Source organism: Thermobia domestica, chromosome 2 (genome assembly GCF_964235325.1).
Source record: "Thermobia domestica chromosome 2, izTheDome1.hap1.1, whole genome shotgun sequence".
NCBI classification, from domain to species: Eukaryota; Metazoa; Arthropoda; class Insecta; order Zygentoma; family Lepismatidae; genus Thermobia; species Thermobia domestica.
In genome coordinates this window covers 290,753,237-290,774,333 of record NC_137455.1, presented here as the reverse complement: position 1 = coordinate 290,774,333, position 21,097 = coordinate 290,753,237, and the positions used below count along the sequence as shown (strand labels likewise).

Sequence of the window (21,097 nt, the reverse complement as noted above, 5' to 3'; positions counted from 1 at the left end):
ACAGTGTGTTTGACATGTGTTCTGAATGTTTTTGTTTCTTCTTTCTTTCTTAATATGTAGTTGCGTTTTCTGCGAAACACGTAATCCTTTGCATTGGAAATGGATTTAACACAGAATCAAACATAAAGAAATACATAAAGTCTTAAATATGTAACAACACAATCTTTCCCCAATATAATCCTTCCTATAGATCATGGTTTCTCAACTTGAAGTACGCGGTCACTGCTAGATACTACTCAGCGTAGAAATTTTCCTGACATTTTCTTTCATCCGGTAAAAGGAAAACGCGTTTTTTTTTTTTTTTAAATCAATCCTCATCCTCTTCTACATTCGTTGTCCGATTTCTACCAAAACCTAATCAGCTCGAAAGTGTGTTGAGTAATTTGTGGCTACCAAATTTGAAGACGATCGGATGAACCATTTTTGAAGTATCGAGGACAAAATGATCGCGGACCTGATTTAAGACTGAAGTTAAGTCAAATAAAAACCGACTTAAGAAATTAAGAAGCTGAGTGTAGCTAAACAATCACAACTTGCACAACTGAAAGTATTTAAGAAATGAAGTATCATATGTACGTATATATTCACGTTATTTACATTATTAAACATTGGTATATTTTAATAAACAATCCACTGAGTAGATTCAAATAATAGTTATTTTTTTAATATACGTATATCTGCATTTTTAAGGGAAAAAATCACTTAGTTATAAAATAAGTCAATATGTGTGTGTAATTTTGCCCCTGAAAAAAAAAAAAATCCGGAATAACTGACTACTTGTACGCTATTAGATTATGCATATTAAATATGGATACATCAGTGGATAAGGTTGATAAAATCTTCGTCATAATTTTCTAGATAGAAAGAAACTAATCCAAACAGCACATTTTAAGTGGTGTTTTCACGTTTGAAAATGAAAATAACAACATGGGACTCATTTCGTCAAATAATCAGAATGTCATACAATGCAGCTCTGTTTTAGGCAAGAAACTGGAAAAATACAAGCCTAGTACCATGCATAGGCATTGCTGTGGAAAAGACATGGGCTGCACTCTTCGTACTTTTCGATTTTATACAATAGAGTTTTTGTTGTAAACGTTTTCCATCATTTACATGCAGCGCCACTGGGTATATGTTAAAGAATATTTTTAAACTAAATGGCCACGAAATGCAGAGTAAACAGGCACTTCTATATTATTGCTACCTTATAAAACTTTAGTGCCATTCTTAAGGAACTACAATGATCTTAAGAAATACAATTTATGTCCCCTATTTCCATTTGTTGCCTTAAGTGCTCCCAAACAATCAGATAAAGTTAAGAATCTGACTTCTTGGGTGAAGCAGCGAGTTCGCCTCTGGTGCAATATTGGCCATGATGTTTTAACCTGGCCTTCAACGAAGATAAACACATTTCGATTAAACCCCAAATTTTCTAATATGAAGGTTGTAGAGAATAAACTTGCCGATGGGGACATACGTGGAGCAGTACGTCTTTTAATTTCTGATGATATGGTTGCGGCTCCGGATACCTCTGTATTGGAGACCCTGTTGGAGAAACATCCTGCCCACTCTGACAATTTCATTGCGCCGGATCTTCCTGATGATCAACACACTTTTCAAAGAGTTTCGACTATGGAGGTTCAAAAAGCAATTAACTCCTTTCTGTCAGGCAGCGCGGGAGGTCTAGATGGGCTTCGTCCTTCAATTCTTAAAGACCTTCTTTCTTGTCAAATACTGGAATCGAAGAATAAACTCCTAAAATCCTTTTGTGACCTACTTAATTTAATCGTTTCTGGAAAAGTACCAATGGAAGTTCGCTCGCTGTTTTTCGGTGCCAAACTTACAGCTCTGGAAGAAAGAAAGAAGAAGAAGAAGAAAAAGATGCTGGTATTCGGCCCATAGCAGTTGGGAATGTTTGGCGCAGAATATCGTCAAAAATAATTTGCTTTAGAATACGTGAGCCAATTAAGAACTTTTTATCCCCCCATCAGCTTGGTGTTTATGTTCCTAATGGGGCCGAGGCAGCTGTTCACGCAACCCGAATTTATTTCTCTTCTACTCACAGTGCTACGAAGGCGGTTGTAAAGTTGGATTTTCGTAACGCATTTAATGAGCTTCGCCGGGATACTATGCTTGCCGCAGTGATGAATGATTTTCCTTCAATTTATCCGTATGTTTATCAATGTTATGCTCAATCAAGTGACCTGTTTTTCAACGGAAACACTATTTCTTCTCAGAGAGGTGTACAACAAGGTGATCCTCTGGGCCCAGCACTTTTCGCTATAACTATACACTCTTTAGTTAAATCATCGAATACCGAATTAAACATTTGGTACTTAGACGATGGAACAATTAGTGGTGAGCCCGAGGTGGTTCTTTCATTCTTAATAGAAATAAATAAGAAGGCATCACTTCTTGGCTTGCATCTTAACTTTTCTAAATGAGAGGTGGGTTGTCTTGGAACAGATGAAACGACATTCAATGAAATCTTTAGAAGATTTAATGAGGCTGCACCAGGCATACGTCCTCTAACAATTCAGAATGCTTGTTTTCTAGGCGCTGCTCTCACGTCGGAAGCACTCACGAACGTGCTATTGAATAAAATATCTAATTTAGAATTATTCTTGTCTCGACTTTCCTCAATTTCAGCCCATTCAGCCTTTTTTGTTTTACGGGCATCTTTATCAATCCCTCGTTTAACCTATTTTTTTTAGGATGCTTTCCATCTTGGCATGAGAGTTCTTTGCTGGAAAAATATGATACTGTCCTGAAAGCTGGCCTCTAATCAATTCTGAACTGCTCCTTAAATGACGACTCTTGGATGCAAGCATGTTCACCTGTTGGCTTGGGCGGTCTTGATATTCGACGAGTTGTGGATATGGCGATTCCTACATTCTTAGCGTCATACTATGGATCTCTGCGTTTAATCGAAGCTCTCCTTCCACAGGGTTATTGTTTGGACCCAGATGGTTCAGTTCAGGAAGGCTCTAATAAGTGGGCAAGCTTAGCAGATACAAACCTCCCAGAAATTAGCAAAAAGTGTTATCAGTCATCTTGGTATACACCAATTGTATCTCAATTACATAATCATCTGTTACAATCTGTTGTGATTCCGGAAGATAAAGCCAGGCTCCTTGCTGCCTCATCTCCCGAAGCGGGTGCATGGTTGATGGCGATACCTTCTCCGCCTTTAGGCCTTCATTTGTCAAATGAAAGCTTTCGAATTGCTGTTGCCTTACGTTTAGGTTTAGCTGTTTGTGAGCCTCATCGCTGTCCAGCTTGTGGAGATGAGGTTAACCAACGTGGCCTGCACGGCCTTTCATGTATGAAGAGCGCTGGTAGATTCGCCCGACACTCCTCCGTTAATGACACTACGAGCCCTTAACACAGCTGGAATTCCTTCAATACGGGAACCTTCTGGTTGCTGTTGTTCCGATGGAAAGCGACCGGATGGGATAACACTGGTTCCATGGATGAGAGGTAAATGTTTATTATGGGACTTCATATGCGCTGATACATACGCTCATTCAAGTCTCCCTCTGTCAGTAATGAACGCTGGAGTGTTGCTAATCGCAGAGAAGCTGAAAAGCAAAGAAAATACAACCCCCTTCTCGAGAGTTTTGTTTTCACTCCAATCGCTATTGAAACTAGTGATGCTTGGGGTGTAAGAAGTCTTGAATTCATTAGGGAGGTAGGAAGACGCATTTCTTGTGTTTCCGGCGAAGTTCGCTCCACATCTTATTTAATACAGCGCATATCTGTTTCTATCCAACGTGGTAACGTCTCGTCGGTCCTTGGTACTTTACATCCTGGAAAGGAACTGGATGAGGTGTTTTTACTCTAAGAAGAATTGTTTTATATATATTAATCCCTGGACAATAGTTTTTCTTTACCTTATAATTATATATTTAAATCGTAATTTATATGAATGCAGCGTAATTATGTCATTTCGGTTAATAAGTTTTAGTTATCATATCAAAATAAAATATTTCTCATTTATTCAATGAACGAGTTCACTGTAATTTGCTCTGATGGCATAAAAGAGATAAATTTAATTATCATTCAAAGTACATTAAACAATTCTTGTAATATAAATTTCTTTAAGATTTCCTGACAATTTAAACAATTATATCACCATTTACCGTTATTTCAAATAGTTTCTATGGCGACATAATTTACAATTTAATCAAATCATGTGCAAAATGAAAGAAAACGATTTAGGTTTATCGTGACAGTGAGTGTGATAACTAGCCATTACGCTAGCCAGTGGTTTATCAAATAATTTAATGAAGTTACTACAACTGACACCTGAAAAATGGTAAGTACTAATATTTCTGTATTATAAATGAGAAACAGAAATCATAATCTATGATTGTGTTCACTATTAATGAAGACTGTTTGATACTACTGTATTTTCTATAGTTCATGTATACAAATGAATTATAATTTTAAGACGTAAAATTTTTCTTGCTTCTACAATTTACTCGAACTAGTTCTTCTGTGATGTGTAACTAGGTCTTAGGGTAGTGACGTCCCATTACTTGCAGATTACGTCAAAGTAAAGAATTACGTAGTTATTAAAAGACAAAACAGAAAGAAAAAGCTTCAAGGTTCTCCCAATAGGAATCGAGCCCGGAACCCATGCGCCAAAGGAACACGCGCTAGCCACTAGATTAACAAGGTAGGCATGAAAAATAAAGTTCTAGAACTTAAAACCGTGTCTAACATTTTCAGCTGAAATCATTTTTCCGTGTACAACGTGGTGAATTTCGCTGCGAAATACCACGAAAACTATTTGTCGTATGCAACTAAAAATTTATTCAGATGCTAACCTACCTCAATACTACATGTTTACATTTTTATTTTTAAACTAGCTTTCATAGATCAGTATTATTACTTTTAATAAGAAATACGACAGCACTGGAGACAACATACATACACACACAGATGCAGGAATTGGCAAACATGTGGCTCTCCCTTTATCGTCGTCCAGCTGTGCACTCGGTCATTGGGAGAACCTTGAAGCTTTTTCTTTCTGTTTTGTCTTTTAATAACTACGTAATTCTTTACTTTGGGGAAGGCAAGACTGACTGTTATCTGAAATCAGACAATGTTATCTCCTTACAAATATTTGTATTCATAACAGTCTTATCATACGGTGCTTTCTCTATTTAAGTCATGTTTGTACCATGTAGGGAATCCTATGCACACACATTCGACATTGATGAAATATGAATTTTTGGAAAGCGTATGTACAATCAGGAACAATATTAGGTAATAGTATACATGAGAACCCCCTGATCTGCGTTTGTTCTGTGTTCTATTACCACTTCTACATGAAATACCATAAATTTTCTACGTAGTGCAATAGTAAGAAGTATCCATGTGCACAAGACATGCGATATGCGTTAAATTCCCCCCTCCTCCCTACACACACACACAGAGTCATAGATAAAGTACAAGGGCAGTACACATGCAGATATAAAGTACAGGTACGTTCTTTTTTATTTTCGTATCAGTCGATAAGTAAATAAAAGTCGCTTTGTTACCTTCTTTGTAAGTTCGTACATACTCAATGAATAATCCCTGAAAGTATGAGCGTCCTGCTCCTTCGGGAACTGATGCAGCTTCATGTATACTATATCCCAATATTAAGTATAAGTTGAAGCTATCATTTCTTATATCTCCAACCTATATTTAATATTGTTTCTGACTGAACAATTTCCTTTACGTTGGTATGGACTGCCACTCCACGGTTTCTCGAATTCGAAATAGCGCATGTTGAAGTTTAGCTTTCTCATGATTTTGGACAACCCTAGTTTTGAAACTACGCATTTTCCCCACAGGTCCATATATATACAGGATGTTTCAAAACAACACCGACAACGTTTGAGAGATGATTCCTGACAACAAGATAAGACAACAAGTATCTAACAGCCTTTTGGAGTTATAGACTGCGGAAACATGAAAAATGAACTTTTAAAGGTTCATAGCTTCAATATTATGGGATCTACCGTAGTCGGGTCAAGAATCCAAATATCTAAGTTTCAGAATCCTGCAGTACTTCCGCAACAATTTTTATTGAGATAGTCGGTGAGTACTTCAGATTATGTGCCCGTAGCCAAACTCCTTGTATAAAAATTATTGCGTGAGTACCTTAGGATTCTGAAACATGTATTTTTGGATAGCGCACATATTAGTTCCTAAGTGAAGTCTTGACCCGATTACAGTAGGTCCCATAGTTTTGGAGCCATGGATCTTTAAAGTTCATTTTTTCATATTTTCGGCAGCCTATAACTCCGAAATGATGCACATGTGCACCCAGGTTGGTCTATACTTTTTTGTCTTATCTTGGAGTCAGGAATCACCTTCCAAACGTTGTTGGTGTTGTTTTCAAATACCCTATATATACAGGGTGACTAGTAATTCAATGCATTCCTTGAATGGGGATATTCTACAAGTACTTTGCAACATTTTTACCTACATGAACCGGGGTCGCCAATCAATAGTTTCTGAGTGATTTGCACATGTGTGATTTCTTTTAAATTTGCCGGCTAACGAGAGGTGCGCGAGAAAAGTTTTACCCTGACCCACTTCTACATATCGTAGAGCAATGAAATTTTACACGTGTAATCCTGCATACTTATATAGGTTATGTGGTAATGTACAGCTCGTAACTCTACACAGTTGCTGTGTTATAGCCGAACGTGAATAAGGTGTAGTGGTCCAAAATGCATTATTGCACCTCAGAAACAACATCGCAGAAGTACTTGCCACTAGAAAATGACTGTATGGCTGGGAAGAGGTAGAATGAAGATACTTGCGGTCAAGAGAAAACGCGAACTATGACAAATATCACACCCAGGGTCGTGCATCTCCCTGGCCGACATTCGAGCAGTGAATGGTTGCATTGTTTTCCAAGAGACGGACACCTTTTCTCTCTGGGATTTTACAGAATCCCACAACGCACGTAGCAGTGAGGCATAGTATATCCTGGTAATTGTAGTACCATTTGCCTGGAAAGCATGTACAGGGTGTCTACTGGAATACCAGAAAGTAAATTCATGACTTTTTCATGACTTTTCATGACCTTTTTGTTCAAATGTTCATGACCCTGGCGATAAAAATTTACCATTAGTAATAATTAACCCCTACCATCAGTGGTGCATCGGAACTATGCGGGTTGCTGGTCTTAAATATCACTTATTGTGAATCTTAAAGAAAGAATCTAAAATTCTGCCGCCTTGTGCTCGAGCACAGAATAGCACTTACCTAAATACGGGTCTGATCTTAACAGTTAATCACTCTATACTGTATTTGAAGTTTTAATTCTGAGTATAATTATCCATCTAGCAGAAATTTGTCTAAAATTAAGCACTCAGAGAACTGCCCAAAGACAAAACAAATTATAAAAGAAATTCGTTTAAAAAAAAATAGATAATCAAATTTAAAATCTGCAAACTCAAACGAATAATATTATTTGCATAAGTCTAAAGGCCCAAAAATACACAATTTACATTTCTTAGAAGTAAAGAAATAGCAGATCACAAAGTTGGAAAGTAAAAAGTTGTTACTATATTACAGAGACTAGAAGATGGGATGGGGAGCAGCTAGGAAGACAGTAAAGTACCAGTTAGCCAGCACTAACTGGTGGGGGAAATTCTCACAATTACTGACCTGATACAACTGTTTCAGTACATGCAGTATGAGGTATAAAAGTATGAAGTATAAAAATATACTCTGAGATTCCAGATTTTCATGACCAGTTGGGTAAATAAAGGACTTTTTCATGACTTTCATGACCACTAAGCAAAATATATGACTTTTTCATGACTTTCATGACTTTCATGACCAGTAGACACCCTGATGTAGTAATACCCCATGCTGATCCCAAATAAACGTGATCATCACTTTGGTCGCTCAGAGTTGAACACAGGCTTCCTTTGGTGGTGGTATGTTGCCACGCTGTCATTGGTTTGACTAGCTTTTCCCTGGTGCTCTTTCTCCCACCAAAAGAAGGCCTGGATGGTACCTTCTCGGAGGCCAGGACCATTTCTTCCCAAATCCTAGACTCACTTAAAAGACCGATGTGAATCCAGAGTTGGAGGTCCGAACCTTTTCTTGAGTCATTCCTTTGCATAAATACATACATACAGAAATGGTTCGAGTTTTCTCTTGACCGCATACCATCTTCATTCTACCTCTTTCCAGCCATGCAGTCATTTTCTAGTGGCAAGTACTTCTGCAATGTTGCCACACTGCTTTTTGAGGTGCAGTAATGCATTTTGGACCACTACACCTTATTCACGTTTGGACCTATAACACAGCTACTGTGTAGAGTTACAAGCTGTACATTACCACATCACTTATAGAAATATGCAGGATTACACATGTAAATTCCATTGCTCTACGATGTGTAGAAGTGGGTCAGGGTAAAACTTTCTCGCACACCTCTCGTTAGCCGGCAAATTTAAAAGAAATCACACATGTGGAAATTACTCAGAAACTATTGATTTGCGACCCCCGGTTCATATAGGTAAAAATGTTCCAAAGTACTTGTAGAATATACCCTTGCCAGGAATGCATCGAATTACCAGTCACTATATATATAACTCGGCCCGACCCAGAACAGCTTGAGCTGCAGGCATGAAAGTGTGAGGCTATTCAACATAGTCCCCTCGAAGGTCAACACACTTGGCACTCCGATGCTGCAACTTAAAAAAAAAAAAAAAAAAAAAAAAAAAAAAAAAAAAAAAAAAAAAAAAAAAAAAAAAAAAACTCAAGGTCTGCAAAAAACTGCTCCACAGCTGTTATCACCTCTTCATCACTGTGAAATTTCTGTCCTTTCAGTGCCATTTTGAGTTTTGGAAACAGTTAATAATCAGAAGAGGTAAGATCTGGCGAGTAAGGTGAGTGGTCAATGCACTGAAACCCTAGGTCCCTCAGAAAATCCATTGTTCTGCCAGCCTTGTGGACGGGAGCATTGTCCTGTAAGAACAAGACACCTCGTGGTACTTTCCCCGGCGCTTTTCTTTAATACCGTCCTTTACCTTAGCCAGAAGACTGCAGTAATACTCTGCAGTTATGGTTTGGCCCTTTGGAAGGTAGTCTGAGAGCAAAACACCATCCTTATCCCAGAATATAGAGGCAAGACCTTCCCTGCGGACTTTTGTGCTTTGAACTTTTTGGGCCTTGGAGATCCTGAGTGGCGCCACTCGCATGACTGCTGTTTGGTTTCCGGATCAAAGTAATGCAACCATGTTTCATCCTGGGTAACAAGCCGATTCAAAAAATCGTCCTTGGAGTTCGCAAAATGCCGTAAAATCACCTGCGATGATCTCACACGTTCGCGTTTCTGATCCGCGTTCAAACATTTCGGAATCCATTTCGCAGAAAGCTTGCTCATGTCCAACTGATCATGGATTATTGACCCAACACGTTCTTTGCATATGTGCACTTTGTCAGCTATCCCCTGAAGCGAAATCCGTCTGTTGCTCAAAATCAGGTCATGAATCTGGTCCACTTTTTCCGGAGTTGACACTAACACTGGCCTGCCACACCTGTCACCATCTTATGTTGAAAATTCACCACGCTTGAAGTTCGTACACCATTTCTTCAGAGTTGAAAATTCACCACGCTTGAAGTTCGTACACCATTTCTTCAGAGTGGAGTATGAAGGGCACTGTCCACCCAATGTGTCTAGCATGCAACCATGGATTTCCGTGGGCGACTTCTGTTGCAGGAAGAAGAACTTCATTACACCTCGCTACTCCTCTTTGGTGAATTTGATATCTGGCTCCGCCATGGTTCATTCAATTACCTGTAAAATAAAAACCGTTCATGGTAGAATCGTGAAATTTGGTACTTAAACATATAAAAGATCAACATTTCACATGACATCAATTACATCAGGGTAGTACATTCGGAACGGGGTCGGGCCGAGAACTTATCAGCCGACCCTTGTATATATATACGTATAGTCAGGGATGCAAATAAGCAATATAATTTTACTAGCCGAAGAAAAACGCTATGAGCCCAAATCCCACAACTGAAATCATTTACTTACCTTCGGTCGGTATGATATTAAATACTCGCCCGCACCGATGAACCACTCGCCCGGGGCAAGTGGTTATTTTCATCCCTGAAATATTATATATAGAAGTCATAGGCATGTTACGTAACGCGGCAAAGGTGGGAGGCGATTCGGCCTTGAGCTACGAAGTGTGACCATGTGGAGGAGGGGGTTTACGTCTTCGTTACACAACTGATGGTTCTTCTTTTTGCTGTAATTTTTATATTTATTCTCAGATTTATATGCAATGTTTTAAAGAAATAATTTTATTCAGTTCCTTTCTTTTTTATAAATAAACTAGCAGAACACCCGTTCTTCGCACGGGAAGAATGTGTTTAATTTTCGACATAAAGACCACCAAAACTGTCACAAATCAAATCAGGGAGCCCCAAAACTATGAATTTGATACTAATATCGGTCATTTTCAATTATTTTTACATGTCCCTCCCCTTAGGAGTACTACTGGGGGCTGAATTTGGATTTAAATGGCATAGGAAGTATCATTGTTCATCTCAGAGACTCTGAAAACTATGGATTCGACACTAATATCAGTCATTTTCGATCATCTTTATATATATACCCCTCCCCCAAGTTGCACTTTCAAAGTGAAATGATAAAAACCATCCCAAGCCCGAACCTCATCTATGTTGAAAATTTCAGATTGGTCGGGTGGTTCAAGAGTTATTAAGTTACAAACATAGTCATTTTCAATTTTATATATATAGATAAATAAATATTTCTATTATTTTGGAGAATTGCAAACTATACCTATATAAATTGATCATACAGAATGGATTTGAAGACGCGCTAGACACCAGCATGATTGGTGACGAATCCTGCGTGTATTACAATACAATAAAACTCCGTTTTGTGGCTATCGCAGCATTGCATTTGCGGCACACGCTTTTCTGGAGTTAGTAGTTAGTGATCGGTAACAACCGCTTGAAAATGCCCTTACGTTTCCACTCGTATCGGTATTTCTGAGATAATTATTTAAAACTTTTGACTTGAATCATTACACACTCTTCTATTCTACGGGGTTTCGCATGTGAAACAGACGAATCCCTTTTTTCTGAAATATTATTTTCCGCGATGGAACGATCCACGATTTGCAAACCAAAATAAGATATTAAGAACCCAATTCGTCGGATATCCATTTCGTACTTTTTTTTTTTTTTTTTTTTAATTTTTGGGTTTGAATATTTCTGAAGAAGTAGAGTTTTTTCGCATTCTCGCACTGATTTAGGACAAGAAGAATTTGAAAAGGGGTAAACTGAAGTTCAAGTCCAACGAAGATGCTCGAAAGCTTGTGCACAAACGAGATGTCTCTGTTGCTTCGCGTGTTCAATCACTTCGAATCTGTGGTCGACGAGGAAGAGAACTTTACATCGTCGAGGCTGGCGAACTTCAAATGCACAAAGCATCCTGGATCCCTGAAGAAGAGATTGATGTCAGTTCTTTAGATCATATTTCACCTGCGTTTTCCGTCAGTATTTCCTCATCGGTGACCTAAAAGGATGGACGCAATCTCCTTGGGAAAACGACAGTATGCAGTTTTGAAGAATTAGGACTGGTTAATTAAACAATCTTATGGGGATAAAGTATTATTACAGTACTACCATTTTCTAATACTTTGATTTGTTGAAAAAAAAAAAAAACTACACACATATTCAGAATACAAGCATTTTGTAATAGAAAATTCTACCATTAAAAATACAAGGGTCGTTCAAAGTTGACCGGGATTTTCGTACGTAAATAATTGATTGCGGGTCATGTAATGTATTCCTTCTCAAGTAACTAGCGCCCGGCATGACGTATTTGGTGCATGCGCAGCAGTTTCAGCGAACATGGCGGCAAGCAGTGTGTCTGTGGCTATGGAGCAACGGTGTGTAATCAAATTTCTTATGAAGGAGAAAGTTAAACCAGCTGAGATTTTCAGAAGATTGCAAGCACAGTATGAACGAACGATGTCACGGGCAAGAGTGTATAAATGGTGTGAACAGTTTCGCGAAGGACAAGAACTGGTGACAAATGAAGCGCATGGACACATTCGCCCGACTGCAGTCACACCAGTGAATATCGCACGTGTTGAGCAAATGATTCTTGAGAACCGGAGAGTAACAGTGCTTGATATTGCTGCCGAGGTGAATATCAGTGTCGGGAGTGTTGAGACAATCATTCACGACCACTTACGCTTCCGCAAAATCTGTGCAAGGTGGGTTCCTCGCCAGCTGACATTTGATCAGAAGTGAACACACATGACGGTCTGTGAATAGCTTCTGAATCGGTTTCGAGCCGAACGTGATGAATTGTTGCAATCCATCATCACGTGTGATGAAACATGGTTGCACAATTCAACCCCAGAGACCAAAAGAAGCAGCATGGAGTGGCGACATAATGGTTCCCCGCCGCCCAAGAAAAGCAAAATGCTGCCGTCCGCTGGAAAGATCATGGCAAGTGTCTTTTGGGACATGAAGGGTGTTATCCATGTGAATTTTCTGCACAAAGGGAGCACAATTAATGCCCTGTATTACTCCACATTGTTGAGTGGTGCTGTACGAAAGTCCATTCGCAAGAAAAGACCTGGGATGTTGCCTGGAAATGTCATTCTTCTCCATGACAATGCCCGCCCTCACACGGCCAATGTGACAGCTCTGGCCGAAATGCGCTGGGAAGTTCTACTCCATCCTCCTACAGTCCAGATTTAGCCCTCAGTGATTATCATTTGTTTGCATCCCTTAAAGACCATCTGGAAGGAAAGAAATTTACGACAGATGAAGAACTGCGGAACGATGTCCGACAGCCAACGATGCTAACGACAGCAACAAAGTTCTTTCTACGCCAAAGGAATCAGGGAGCTGCCACAACGATGGCAACGTTGCCTCGACGCGCATGGAGAATACTTTGAGAAGCTGACATAGTTTGGTGCTTCTTGTGCTATCTGTTTCCTCTGAAGAAATAAAAGTCCCGGTCAACCTTGAACGATCCTTGTAGTTTATTTATTATAACAACCCCAAAAATAAGCAAAATTGGTGAAAAAACAAAATTCAAAAAGTGTTACTAACAAAGGGGAGAAGGGCTCGGCCTTGTGTTACGAAGTGTGACAAGAGGGAGGAAGGGAGTAAAAATTGGTCAAAAAAAGCTTTATGTAATATGTAGTCGGTCCCTTAAGAAATAATAAACAACCTCAAACCAGTGGCGGATCCAGAATTTTCCTGTGCGAGATGCGGAGATCTGCAAATAAGGATATTTTTCTTATATTGCATTGGTCACATACATATACTACCTGAAATATATGTTCTTCGCACGGGGAGGATAAGGATTATGCAATATATCATATTTGAAGGTAAATATATGAGTGAAATAAATGAATAAGGAAGAGCAACGCCTTTGACGTTGCCCCTGTCAATATCAGTGAAATAAATAAATAACGAAGAGCAACGTTTTCGGCGCTGCCCTGTCAATATGAGTATAATAAATAAACAAATATGTAAATAAATAAATTAAAGGAGCAGTTCGAGTTAAAAACAAGTTTGGCGCAATGGAAAGAGTAACAAAAAATAAGAGACTCGTATTTTTTTATATCTTGATAGGCCGTCTCGTTCAGCTTCTACAGGCATTTGTTTTTGATGAATCGTAAATGCTGACGTCACTGGTGGGATACGCGAGAAACTCAATGTGAGGCAGCAACCACTCCCTTGTACGCAGCTGATAAACCTTTAATAGTGCATTGGATTTAATAGGTTGTGTTTTGGATTTGTTAGCGGTCTTGCTCTGTGTTGAATTCTTGAGGGATATTTTTGTTAGTTGTTTTTCCTACAGCATTAGTATCAAAAAGAGTAGAAAGAGAGCAGTAATTACGTTTGTTGGGCGAAACAGGGTTTCTTCCAGACATGTTTTTAGGATGGCACTGTCTCCCGGAGCTCTGAGAGATTCCCCCGGAGGAGGCCAAAATAATACGTCTATAATATAATAAATATAATAGTACTGTGTAAAAATAATGTGCCTCTCCGAATACTAAGTGCCCCCCCCCCGGATTTTTTTTCTGAAAGAAACACTAGTGTGAAGTAGAAAACACGTGTTAGTACAGCGCGTGCTGTGTCTGTGAAGTGAAGTAGAAATGCCTAACACCTGCTGTGTTTTCGGTTGTAATACTTGTGCAATTAAAGCTGAGGACATAAAGTATCTTTCCTTACTTTCTAATTCGTGAGAAATCACCAGATCGATATAAATTATGGCTCAAGAAAATCAATGGGAAAAAAATGTACCAAATAAAATCACTCGTGTTCCAAACATCTTGAAAAGCCTGCCTTCGAGAAGTCAAGTTTACTGAAAGAAAAGTTAATGCTAGTGGCGGATCTAGGCTGGGGCCGGGGACCAAGGCCCCCCAGTTTTTGAGTGACGAATTTGATTTAAGCTATTATGCGTGATATACATATAGTCTGAGTTCTGACTCCCCCCCCCCCCTGAGTTTTTACCGTCTAGATCCACTTCTGGCTAATGCAAGGAGAATTATTTACACCCAAACTGAGAAAGAATGCTGTTCCAAGTATATTATTGAAAGGTTTAAAATCCGAGCCATTGAACAAGCACCGATCTATGTCCAGTTACCAACGTACAAATATCGTACAAGACGCAATTGACGGTTGTAGTCAAGACAAGGCATTAGATGGTAATAGAGACGATGTCACTCATGATTCTGAAGATACTGCTTTAGAAGTAAGTTATACAATGTGAATTAGGGAGTGAAATATACCGGCTTGTAGAAGGAATCAGTGACTAGGACTGTTCATCAAGACATTGATTCATCGTTTAATTTCTCTATATCATGTGACAATGATGATGAAACGGGTGATGAGAGTTGTTTCGCGGACAGCTATGCGAATAAAAGAAATTTAACCGGTGAAGTGTTTTTCGTATTCTGGCAAACTTTACAGATGTTATTTCATTTTTGCCTCATATGTTGCGCTCCTGTACATACCTTGAAGCACAAAATTATAGGGTCAGCGTTAAAAATTGCAACCAAACGTGAAAATGAACATACTTATGTTTGGGAATCGGAAGAATGATTAAAGAAAAGGTACTTAGGTGTTGCAGCAATTTCGTCCGCCATCTATTTACATATTGGTTTCGATTTTTTTTTTGAAACGGTGAACTCATGCTTTATAGGATACGTTTTATAATATTATAAAAACGTTTGTACAGCCCACCATCAGATATCATTTTCTACATGCAGATGATATTTGTAAGTCTTTGCAATCAGTTCTGGAAAAGGAAACCGCACTTAGAACGTGCCACCGCACCTCTCACTAACGAAATGCTTGGCACTGTGTAGTATGTAAGCCTGCTCTCGCTCCTTGACCACCTATGAAATCATCACAAAATCTTTCTTCCTCTGTTACTCGCTAACGACTGAACGTATCGCGATCAAACAAACACCATTCCTTTTAGAATTTTCAACTCTACAAATGGGAATAAATTGTAAAAAAATGCATTTCTAAGTCGAACTGCTCCTTTAAGAATAGCAACGCCTTCGAGGTTGTTACTCTTAAATGAGTAAAATAAATAAATATAGAAGAGCAACGTCTTTGTCAGTTCCTGGACACATATTCCTTTTTCCTCAAACTTGGGCTCAAATCACATCGGAATTGTCACCAATCAGCTTCGCGATCCCGAAAACTATATATTCGACACTAGTATTGATTGTTTAGGATGTTATTTTTCACGCTTCCTGCTCCTACTCGCCCATGACGATGGGGGCTGAAGTTGGATTTGAACAATGTCGGGAGAGTTACTATTCATTTTAGCAACCCCGATAACTATAAATGTGACACTAATATCCGTCGTCCCAGGTATTTATCATTTCCTTTTATGCATACATTTTGACCTCCGAAAAAAGGGCTTCGTAGGTGATTAGGTTTGGTGAAAATCTATCTGTTTTCAAAATTTGGTAGCTCTAGATATTCCTTTCTATGCGAAAAGCTAATGACAGATACACACACATTATTATTACTATTGAATATTTAATCGTGTGTGTGTTGTAAAGTTCAACTTCGGGTATCAATTTTCAAGTTCCGGTATACCCTATATTTGATATTTCTACACTAACTTTTTCTACATAATAACAAATCCATTTGATTTTTCTTTTTTTTTTTTTTCTTTCTTCAATTTATTGTTTATTAGCAGACACTTAGTTTCCTTGTACTCAGAAAAGAAACATCTCTTGATTATACTTAGATAAATTGTAGCTTTCAACGTTCCAAAATTGGTTTCACGAAATGGAGTGAAAGTAAAACATTCTTATACGACTTCAGGAATAAAAGGGAATATGTGCATTTCACACGAATCTTGTTTCTTGTTCACTCATCACTCTGCTCTATAAATAAAAAAGTAGGACAAGAATCAAATTATTCAGCTGCAGTGTTTTTTTCCAGGCATACAGCCAGTGAGGCCCCGAAATCAATGCCAGACATGAGAAAGATTAAACTGTGATTACATGTCACTTTTATGCGGGATACTTGTCCTTTAGCAACTAATGAAGCCATCTTACACTGATTTTCTCCTTCCCTACGTATAAAATTTTCAGGAAGAAAGCCTGTTCAGCTCCATGCAAAAGTGATTTTAGGTACGAGTCTTAGCTGAGATAGATGTGGCCTCAGAAATTTTGAGAGAACCTACATGGAGAAAATTACGTTATTCATAACTTACTGTATTATAATTTTCGTTCTAAAGCTTGAATAAAACATCTGTATAATTCAATTTGAAGTCACTGGATTTTATTTTTTCAATATGCATGTCTGGCTAGCCTGGGAAGGTTTATGTTCATTTTGGTGTCTAGGAGGATGCGGCACACTATCTCAAAATAGTTTCGAACAATTCTTATATATATATATATATATATATATATATATATATATATATATATATATATATATATATATATATATTAGGGATGGCCAATTCCGGAATTTTTACTTTCCGGAATCCGGAAAGTAAAATCGGAAAATTCCGGATTTCGGAAAAATTCCAGAATTCGGAAAAAATCCGGATTTCGGAAAAAATCCGGAATTCAGAAAAAAATCCGGAATTCGGAAAAATTCCGGAATTCAGAAAAATTCCGGAATTCAGAAAAATTCCGGAATTCGAAAAAAATCCGGAATTCGGAAAAATTCCGGAATTCAGAAAAATCCGGATTTCGGAAAAATTCCGGAATTCGGAAAAATTCCGGATTTCGGAAAAAATCCGGAATTCAGAAAAATTCCGGAATTCGTAAAAATTATTTTTTCTTTTTGTAATCCTAAGAATTTTGTTCAAATGCAAACGAACAAATTTCCTTTTTGTAATCCTAAGAATGTATGATGCAAGTTAAGCTGAAAGTTACATCCTAAAGTATATACTACTCAATCTTCCCATGGTTAATGAGATGTAGTCCAAAAGTACGATGTACTCCTAATATTTAATTTTTGTTTTACTGTGATATTGTCCAGAGGTAAGTCATATATCACACTGAGATAAACAACTTGACATAATGAAGATGTTATCATACGTAGTTTTCCAGAAAATCGTGAGAAACGATTTTTTATGAAGTTAAAATATGCGTCGCTTGTTGCCAGTGTGATGCAATTGATAACTTTTATGCTGGAATAGTCTTATTATTATTATTATTATTATTATTATTATTATTAATCGTTTATGTACTGTAAAAGAAAACTATGAACCGTTAAGTAGTAGATTTTATCTGTTGTTTTTTGATATCTTCTAACAGTAATAACAAATTGCTTGTAAATACGCAATGATTATCAAGGACAATGGCATATTAATGTAAGGACTACTCTGCAGACTAGCAATATACAATAAACAATAACAGATAAACAATAGTCTCCCCCCCAAAAAAAGTAACTAACTTGGGCACGTCAGAATGTTCGCGAGAATATAGGGACGCATTGAGACTAGCAAAAAACGTGGTGTTATTATTACTCAAAGGGCCGTAGGATGGAGGCTTTAACGTTAATGTTAATGGCACCAATGAGCACTTACTTGCTCTAACGGTTAACCTCATTTTTGAGATGATTCTTAGAAGTGGGCGTGTTGGCATGCAGTTGGAGTACTAACGATTTGCGTCACTATCGAACACTAACGTAGCACTAGCGACGTTTAAAGTCGAAATTGGAGTCTGACATAAGTGGCTTGTCAACTTCACGGACATTATATTTTCCTTGAATGCGAGAATTTTGCGCCCGGGAAATTTGCGCCCTACCACAAAAATAGGAAAAAATGCGCTCGCAATATATTTGCACTGGGATGTTTGCGCCCTACCCCAAAAAGAGGGGAAAATGCGCCGGCTATATATTTGCACTGGGATGTTAGCGCCCTACAATTCAACTTATTATTGTATTGTGTAAAGTAACTTCCACTCGCACTTGAACTAGGCTTGCCTCTCATCGTCTCAGTGAGTTACTCCATCCGTTATAATATTCCGAACAAATGAAAAAAATACAATTTTAGTTCACTAAAGGGCAATCCATGCAAATACAATTTTTTCATTATACTACAAAATTTACAATAAACGTATAAATGACTGATATATAATTATTTATTAATATAATCAAAGAGTATAATTTAATCTACAAAAGGCTGTTTGGCTCTACCCAGATATCTCTGTTCACAATCCTTGCGAGTTGTTTGGCTTTTCAGGACACAAAATATAGAAAAGAAAATGTAAAGTGAATGTAAAATCAGTTCAGTAATATTATCAAGAAAACTATGTACAGTGTGTTTACTTGCTGGAATTACACTTCAAACACACAATTGCGTTCAGTCGTTCTTTCAGGAAAAATGTTCCGGGGGGCACATTTAGTATTCCGGAGGGGGGTCACTGCTGGTACTATTCTATTTATTATTATATTATAGACGTATTATTTTGGTCTCCTCCGAGGGGGCACTCTGAGAGCTCTGGGGAGGCCAGTGTTCCCCCAAAATCATCTCTGGAAGAAGCAGTGATTGCGTTGATCCGTTGTGTTCTTTTGGCTTATATTGAAGTTTATTCTCCCCTTATATAGCCACAATGAAAATAAATCACAAATGGCATGGTTGTGGGGGGAGGATTGTTTATGCTGTAATGTCAGCCCCTCCGAGGAAATGCGTAAGCTCCAATAGGTTCTTTTATTTCGCAGGGCTCAAACTTCCCGGTGGAGGTACATCGCAGGCGCAATTTTCCCTGTTCTTGAGGTAGGGCGCAAATTTCCCAGACGCAAAATTCTCGACACCGTTCGAATGACCTCGGAAGACGATATCTTTTTCAATACTTTTTTTTATATTCTTTTACTCGAGATTTCTTCATAGCTTCTTATTAAAATACTTACTAATATATCCTCATTTTATTGTCCTAACCAATCAATATGGGTATGTTGTCAGTAAAATATTTAGATTGATCGAGCCTCTGGTGTGTAACCACAGTATTTCATATCATGCCCCCATTAGAAATCTTGGCTAAACGAACCAATATATGTTGCCAATAAAATAGTTTAGAATGATTGAGCCCCTGGTAAATAACCACCGTATTTCGTGACAGACCCCCCCCCCCTTTCTATTACCATATTCTAGCTACGTGCCTGACTCAGCTAATTCTCTACATTCTTTACCAAACACACATTTTCTAAAGCGGAAAATGCTCTCTAAATACCTAAGCTCATTATTTTCAGCAGATGCACAAACTGGCTAACATTCTATCTACATGAATGTTATATATGTCGATTACTGGAAACCGCTTCTCGCTATCTATTACCATATTTACTATATAATGATTAACGTTAAAACCGGAAATGGTTGATTTGTACCGCTTCCGGTTTGAATATTACATTCATCAGGGAACTCGATTCTTAACTATTGACTCTGTACATCATGGCCAAAATTGATTGGTAATCCATCAGATAGTTCTTGAGACTGTTTGTTTCACTGACGGACAGAATGAATATATGGCTATAGAGTTTTGATAAACTAAATTCGTTAATGAGTGATGATGGAACAAATATAAGAAAGGGAACCAAGAGTACCACCGGGAAAATTTTCGAACACAAAATTAGTCATCGAAAACCCACATGTCCTGGGTTAGAATACCATAGATGAAAACTCTACCACTGAGTCATCAATCACCCGCTTATTAGTTTTGTTAACTATTATATTAATATAAATTAATGAATGCCTGATTATGTTAATTATTGAACAATTACATTGTATACTTCGTAAAGTCAAAAATTATAAATTTGTATTTACTGTACATACAGTGAGCGCAGAAAGTGTTCGTACACCTATGCTATTGAAACGAGAATGCCTGCGAAAAAGAAACAGAAAATTTAAGAAGTGTAATAACACACACAATATGAATAATGAAAACTAAGCTTTATGAATATATCAATAAAGAACCACAAAGACAAGTTTAATGGTCAGAAAGTAAATAAATTCCGTAGAAAATGTATAGGGTAGACGCAAAAAGTGACCGTACACCTGACGTACGAATACGAAATAAAGATACCACAACTGGGGTTCACTAGTATTCACCTGAGTATACACCTCTGTATAGCATGACGAGTAACAGAATGAGTTTAGTTGTGAATAGGAGTGAAAAAACTGCACGGTGGGCTGTCGAAATGGGAAGCAACCGAACAGAAACAAATGAGGAGACAAGAAAAGTAATTATTAAATTGCATAAGAAGGGTAAGTCTTTGAGAAAGATAGCAAACCTCAGGGGCAGATCCAGAGGGGGGCGATCGGGGCCATCGCCCCCCCCCCCACAAGAGGAAACTTTCTTATTTTATATATAAATAAACCCATCCATAACAAGTTTGGAGCTCTTAAAAGTAGCAGTATTACTGCCGACCGCCCCTTCCCCAGAAGTCCGTCCTGGATCCGCCCCTGTATAGAGTAGCCACAATCGAGTATTTTCCGCTGTATGTTTAAAGTCGTTGTCTTGCTGAACAATAAATTGTTTTCAAGAACCATCTTCTGCGCACTAGTATGGAGATATTC

The 21,097-nt window shown here is 38.1% G+C and overlaps 1 protein-coding gene across 2 annotated transcripts in view; it reads right to left on the bottom strand.

The window, feature by feature from the left end:
• Zwilch (zwilch kinetochore protein) overlaps window positions 1-21,097 on the bottom strand; it is a 145,061-nt gene that overhangs the window by 17,934 nt on the left and 106,030 nt on the right. The window lies entirely within an intron of this gene.